The sequence below is a fragment of the Papaver somniferum genome, chromosome 5 (assembly GCF_003573695.1).
Source record: "Papaver somniferum cultivar HN1 chromosome 5, ASM357369v1, whole genome shotgun sequence".
In the NCBI taxonomy this organism is placed as follows: Eukaryota; Viridiplantae; Streptophyta; class Magnoliopsida; order Ranunculales; family Papaveraceae; genus Papaver; species Papaver somniferum.
In genome coordinates, this window is record NC_039362.1 from 26,928,568 (window position 1) to 26,936,553 (window position 7,986).

Genomic DNA, 7,986 nt, shown 5'->3' on the forward strand with positions numbered 1-7,986 from the left:
GTCATATTCTAAGGTGATATAGTGAAAAAATATTCTAATCTTAACCATGATAAACCAAGTTGAAAGGTAAATGAGGTTTTACCTCTAGCATCTATTTGATGGTGTATCCAAATAACTGGTTGGCTCATCGAAAAGGAACAAAGTTGAGATTTTATAAGTGAATAGGAAAATGCAAGTCGTCTCTACAAAAGATAGACATGGTTAGATGTGTCACACATTAAACATAGAGAAACAAACGGTAACCCGCACATGGACAAAAAAGTATCATTTAAAGCTAGAACAATTGGTTGATTTTGTTCAAATGAATAAGTTTCATAACTACATAACCCCAAAGTTTATAATATAGGCTGCAGTCGTGGGAAACACTAATAACTATGAACATAAGTCAGCATCAACCATGCCATAATCTGTCTCACAGTAAGAATTAAGTAATTGAGAATCCCTATTCCGGTGAAGTGTAAACCTTTACGAAACTTGTTGCCTGTGTTTAGTGTCTTTAAATTCAAAGTTGAATTATGACCAGATCTTTGCCGTCTTGATTTTATGTTCCCATGTTAATTCCGTCATATTAATCCTATAAAATATACTTAAAATTAAATCAGTTCAAGTGTTATATAAGACATACACATATTTTACAAAACCTGAGGAGGTTTAGAGTTTGAAAAATTCATGCATCTATCTGTTTAACTAAATTTTATAAAATTCTAAAGAGTGTGCAATAAAAATTGCGCATGAGTTTGCGTACCTAAGAGTGTGCAATAAACTTATAAAATTGCGGATGAGTTTGCATACTTAAGAGTATCTCTCCACTACTAAAAATGAGAATCAGCACCCCCACATATTGTGAGCTATTTTTAACATCTTGCTCCACAAAGATACCAAGATGAGAATTCCAGTAAAATTGAGCATGAGTTTGCATACCTAAGAGTATATCTGCACTACTAAAGATGAGAATCAGCACCCCACATATTGTAAGCTATTTTTAACATCTTGCTCGACAAAGATACCAAGATGAGAATTCCACAACTGGTGTTGGGTGCAGGCTAAGAAAGCAAAAAAGAATGTGACAAACAACAATCAAATGAATAGCAACAGCTTAAGAGGACAGAGTAGGGATTTTCTAATAGATCAACATTAATTCAAAATGATAATAAAAAATAACAATGATAAACTAAAAGTTTGAAATATATGATATTAAAAGCCGAAACTCTTATGATTCATTCAAAGAAATATTGATTATTACTTACAAATACAAAATTTCTGCACTTTCTACCAGGAGTTATCGAAGATTACGGTGAAACCCTATGATCAACAAAAGAAATATCAATTAAAATTTAGAGAAAGAAGATTTGTAACCTAATCAATCAAAAACCGAGCTAAAAATAGCCAGAATCAACATCTTACTGTGTTTGTTTTATTAGCCATATGTGCATGCGTAACGCCTCTGCCATTGATGGGTAAGAAATTAATTTTGATAATAACAGAATGAGTAATGGAAGAGCTGGAGATTAGGGTGAGTAACACAAAGGGAAACAGTGACGGCAAGTGTTATTGGAATGTTCGAATGATATATTCAATCTGGACCGCCTTTTATCTACTCAAATGTGGATCACCGTCCAACCTGAAAAATAGACATTCTAGAATAAGTGGGTCAATCTAGGCCATCCTTTATGTGTCCAAACTGTGGATATCCGTCCAAACTGAGAATTTCAGTAAAATTGAGCATGATTTTGCATACCTAAGAGTATCTCTGCACTACTAAAGATGAGAATCAGCACCCCCACATATTGTGAGCTATTTTTAACATCTTGCTCCACAAAGATACCAAGATGAGAATTCCACAACTGGTGTTGGGTGTAGGCTAAGAAAGCAAAAAAGAATGTGACAAACAACAATAAAATGAAGAGCAACAGCTTAAGAGCACAAAGTAGGGATTTTCTAATAGATCAACACTAATTCAAAATGATAATAAAAATAACAATGATAAACTAAAAGTTTGAAATATATGATGTTAAAAGCCGAAACTCTTAGTATTCATTCAAAGAAATATTGAATATTACTTACAAATACAAAGTTTCTGCACTTTCTACCAGGAGTTATTGAAGATTACGGTGAAACCCTATGATCAACAAAAGAAATATCAATTAAAATTTAGGGAAAGAAGATTGTAACCTAATCAATCAAAAACCGAGCTAAAAATAGCCAGAATCAACATCTTACTGTGTTTGTTTTATTAGCCATATGTGCATGCGCAACACCTCTGCCGTTGATGGGTAAGAAATTAATTTTGATAATAACGGAATGAGTAATGGAAGAGATGGAGATTAGGGCGAGTAACACAAAGGGAAACAGTGACGGCAAGTGTTATTGGAATGTTCGAATGATAGATTCAATCTGGACCGCCTTTTATCTACTCAAATGTGGATCACCGTCCAATCTGAAAAATAGATATTCTAGAATAAGTGGGTCAATATAGGTCATCCTTTATGTGTCCAAACTGTGGATATTCGTCCAAATAGAAAAACACCACTGTTCCTTATAATATAGATTAATTTTCTAGAGTGAATAAAGTCGAAGGTATACATACACATGGAACATGGGCAGTGAAAGGATATTCTATGTAGGCATCAACATGGGAACCATGTCTATGTCTCCCCCGGACCCCTCATCTTAAATTATGTGATGATTAATATTGGCCTGGGTTAAATACTCCTTTTGTCCCAATATATAGGCGGAAAAGTGAGTTTCTCTTAGAATAAGAATATTTTTTGATTTCCTACACTTTCATCCTCTTTCTTGTTTTACCCTTTATATAATTTCCAACATTAGAAACATTAATTTAATTTTGGCGATAACTGTCTATAATAAATAAAAGTAATATATGGAAAAACCTATCTTGGAATTGAAAGTCTGCCTATCTAACGGGACTACAAATTTTTATAACTCCGCCTATATAACGGGGACGGGGGAGTAGATTATTAGAATCTTAATCGGCTGGACGTAGGCATATATACGTGAACGTAAAATTTTTATAAATTAGGAAACCTTTTTAAGAACGCATAGTTGGCACTACAAAAATACTGAGTTTTAGTGACGGCATATGACCGTGACAGTTGATCAAAAATCCGTGGCAAAAGATATCTTGCCACGGCTGGTGTCCCGTAACAAATACTCCAGTGGCTGATACTATTTGCCACGTATGTTGCCACGGTTTCTTTCTCGTGTCTATTGGTACAAGGCCATTTTCCACGGTGACAGTCGTGACTGATTAAGAATCAAGATGCACACGTTTGGGGTAGTTTGTTATGATATATATCAGCAGGTGGCTAATGGTTCAACTACTTGCTACCGTTATGTTGTTATAGAAGGCCATTTTGGTTATAATTTGTAGTTAACAGTTTCAAATTGATCTGGAAAGGATATTTATTACACTGCGATCTTTCCAACAACATCATTTATTCATTCAAAAAAGAATTACAAGGTATAAATTTATTACATTCAAGCAACACAGAAAATCTTAACACCACAGAAATTCAAGTCTACTGCTGAGTTTCCAACAAATGACATAGTTGAAGGTTAAAAATAAAATTAAAATGACAAACAGATGGATAACATAACATTCCTTCACTTGCATATTGGTCTATCCAGGAGTTTAGATGTGTTTCCAGAAATATAACCTCTCATAAGCATGAAGTTACTTCTCCTCCCAGCAAGAGGTGACATGATATCTTCATCCAGTCTTATAATATCAGTAGGGAATGAACTGTTAAGCAACATGACACATTAGTGTTCCATAGCTTCAGAGCATGCTAAGATTTTTATAAAAGTAAAAAACCGATATATGCAAAGTGATACACTAATAATAATAAAAAAAAAAAGCTCTGTGTTCATCAAAACGAAGATGTTTATAAATGAAAGTCGAGGAGCAAAAAAAACCTTACTTTGTTGCAGACTGAAGAGAAGATGGATACACGTCGACATTTTTAAGTAAAAATAAGAGAAACTCCCCTTTTTCTACCAAGCACTAGATGTTTATAAATTTGAGAAGATGGACTATCTCAAACACTACTTCTGGAAACAACGACAAAACATATTAGCTAACTTTTTCAAACATAATAAAGCGTTACATTGTTTCAGAGCTTCAACTGGTTTATTATGTTTTCATCGTTCTCCACATAACGTATTTTAGTTTCTTTATTCAGGAGGGTGATATAATTGATTACGGTGTGTACATGTTTACCCCATATATTTTAAGGCTATGTCCTGGATGCTCTTTCCAACCGACGAGATAGAGGTGGGTAATCCCAGGTTCTTGTCAAGTGCAGTGGTTGAGGATTCAATCTTGTAGTAGTTTTGTAGGCTGTTTATACAACACAAACATCCTAAGTTATAGTCCAGCAAGCTTCTTTCTTTATACTTTTTTATTGGTTGTGTCAACAGGTTCATGAGGCAGGGAAGTGCTTAAAGTTCAATGATACACTAGATAGAAGGGAAAAACAAAATATAAGCCAACATACCAAAAATGAAAACAATTTTAAATACAACAGTTCATCTCATTTCATAAGGATACAAGATAAACTAAGTCATTGGTACCTGGGGCCGACGATCATCTCCAGTAACAATATTGAATGAGTACAGTAGGAGATGGGTGACTCCAAAATAAATTTCTCTCAAATTACATACTATACATCTAGCAGAGTCTAGAAACATAATAAAATAAAGTGATACTTACAGCAGTAACTCAACAAGTCGGCGACATGCACCAACCTCAATAACAACTTGGTTTTCATTTGTATCGTCAGATAAGAAAGGGCCCAGCACGAGTCTGTAAGTACTTCTTCATCAGTGGAGTTAATAAGACGCTTAAGAGCAGGGAGTGCAGGTTTTGTATGTACAAGGAATTGACCAACAAAGAAAATTTAGTTTCTATTAGGGATGCCAAGCAGGACACCGTAAACCACCCTAACAGTAGTTGTAACTGGCGACTGTGGCTTGCCCCGATAAAAATTAGATAAAATACAGGTAGAATTTATCAGCATAGAAAGTTTGGCATGCTCATTCAATTGATTTAACAAAGGAATCAAGGCCCCGTGGCCAAGAACAAGATCTCAGCATTTAGGTGAATCGCCGGCAACATTTCCAAGTGCCCATACATCCTAGACTTCTTTTTTTAAAAAAGAAACACGAAATTGTTAGTCTTAAGCCCCATTTGCTTACACATGGAAAGTAGCTTCACCTCATCTCATCCTTTAAATTAGAAAAATCAAGCCAAGTTATACAAATAAGAAATAATATTAAAGAAACTCCACTCATTATGTCTTTATTATCAAGTTACCTGGTCTCGAACATCATCACTGGGGGAACTGAGAAGCGCCACAAAGATTGGGATAGCTCCCTGCTCAATGACCACTTCGGTATTCTCTGAGGTTCCAGAAGCAATGTTCATTAGAGCCAGAGCCACCTCAAACTGTTCAAAAATAAAAATCATGATAAATCAGTGCATACAAAAGAAGGAGAAAGATAAAATGTTTCACTAAATCGTTATTTACTTAATTAATTGTATTCCAATATAAAGAAGGGGAAAACCTAACTCAATTTCAGAGAAAGTATCCACTTGAAGTTGTGGAAAGTCCTCCCTCTGAAGAAACTAAACAAACGAGGAACTACACCTGACTGGATCACTTCATCAATCAAAAGTCTTGGGTTTATCCATAAATAATACGAGGTCATTAAAGGAATACATAAATTAAGATCAATCATAGAAGATGGAAAGATATAATCCTCTTGATAAGAAGAGCTCTAAAGCTGATCAAAAAAAGATAAGAAGAGCTCTAAAATATATATACCCAAAATTTAAACCTTGTATAAAAGCTACATCTACCTAAGAAACTTACGAGTAAATACTGTATTTCCAGAAGCCCGGAATATTCTTATAGTTCGCACGAAGTTACTTCAAAGATAAAGCTTTAATCTGAATATGATGCGACACTGCAGTTTCATCAACTTCACAGAACAAAAACATTTTATATATAACCTCAAGAGATTCCAATTTGGTTACACAGTATAGCTGTGTCTATATTCTATCAATATGAAACAAAATCAAAATAACACAACAAACAAGATCATTGGTATTACATAAACCATAACAGTAAGTCAATAATCCATGAATACATAAGGCAGATGTATAATAACATAAACTAAAACCAATACCAATACCAATACCAATACCAATAGTCCTTCTAGATAACTCCATCCTACCGATCTTTAGGATGTTCATCTTTTTCTGATGAAGTTTAAAAACCGCCACCACCACTTCTATCGATCTTATTCTCTCATATTTTTCCTTTTCCTCTTCTGCCATCTATAATCATCAATTCATGCAATTACGAAATCCATGTCCATAAATGAGGAAAAATCAAACTAAGACAGGTTAGATTTCAAAATTGAATTACAAAATCATAATGAACAAGAAACAAAATAGCCGGACTCAGACATAAATTAAAGGATTTTAGATTTATAAGAGAAGGAAACAAATTAGGAGATATCCCTTCCCTATGAAATTTTAGTATCTAGGGTTTGTAACATGACTAATCATCATCCAGGTTTCGCTGAAGAAGAAGAACAAGAAGAAAGAATCAGGAGAAAACTCAAAACAATTGGTTCGGTTTTGATTTAATTTTGATGGTATTTAGGGTTCAGTTGGTTAACACGATTTAGGATTTTTAAAGCGAATGATTGATAGAAGGTAGGAATGATTCTCTCGTAGGGTTGGAACAATCGAGTAGGAGATGAAGAATTGAAGTTTAAAATTGGTTATTTTCTTCCCATGGGAAAGGAGAGAAAGACACAATTTTTTGGTTTTTTATGGTGGTTGGACGATAGTAACGAGAGCTGGGAGGAGAAGAAGAAGGAAAAGTGGTAGGTTATGTTATTTTATTTTTCAGTTAAGAACGTGCGTCGAATTCTCATTCTCATTCGGCGGGGATTTTTGCTTATGACATGGGCAGTTTCTTTCTAATATAGCCACGACCAGCCGTTGCAAAATCCCACCAGTTCTCACGGCCTCCTATGTCGTGACTAAAATGCTATGATACCTCCGGAGCATCCAAATATTAGTCTACTGCCAGCCCGAGGCAAATACTCTACAAGTCGTGGCAAATAAGTGATCTACTGCCACGTTCAGGCTAAGCCGTGGCTATATGTCATCAATAGCCACGACTGGTATGAAACCGTGGAAAAAAGCACGTGGCTAAAAGTCGATATTTTTGTAGTGTGGGGATTTAGAAAGTAATGAGGATATCAATTAACATCCACATCCAATAACTTCTGCTAAGGGGAGATTTTTGTGTATGGAAATACTAAAATATCCTTTAGTATTTTAATTTCTCTTCTTCTTCTCTTCTCCTTCTTTTTTCTTCTTCTTCTCTACTCCTTCTTTTTTCTTCTCCTTATCTGTCGTCTCCTTTTTGTGATTTTTATCTTTTCCATTATCGGTTTCAACACGGTCTCGTTGTTTCAAAAAAAAGCGATTAATCTATTATATAAATATGCCTCATTGAAAGAAACCTAATCCTCATTTTGTTTTAAAACAATTCGTTTAAGTTAGAATCAAAAAATGTAACTAAAATTTTTCAGTTTCAGTTAATACCGGAAATGTATTCATCATGAGTACAGTGCTGGTTTGTGTACCGGCATACTTTTAGTATGAAAACCATGTCGTTTTACTATGCCGGCATTGTTTTTAGTATGAATACCATGTCGAAATTATTAATTGCCGGCATGCTCAATAGAAATCTATCAATGTCGATAGCCAAGTAAAAAAAACTCAAGTTTCTAGGAAATTTGGATCATGTATCGGCATAGCAATTTAAGCAATGTACCATGCCGGCACCACTACTGGCATGCTCGACAGTGAACTTTTTGGGCCGGCAGTGTACATACAATTGAAAATTGGGGGATATTGTGTATCGACATGGTGAAAGTATG

The 7,986-nt window shown here is 34.7% G+C and overlaps 1 long non-coding RNA gene across 1 annotated transcript; it reads right to left on the reverse strand.

Annotated features, from left to right (window-relative positions):
- Positions 1-3,439: 3,439 nt before the first annotated feature.
- LOC113281224 lies at positions 3,440-6,968 on the reverse strand. Its single transcript, XR_003325990.1, has 2 exons — positions 3,942-6,968; positions 3,440-3,763 (listed from the first exon to the last, which is right to left on the reverse strand). It is a non-coding gene; the product is annotated as an uncharacterized LOC113281224 (long non-coding RNA).
- Between the last annotated feature and the right edge of the window lie 1,018 nt (positions 6,969-7,986).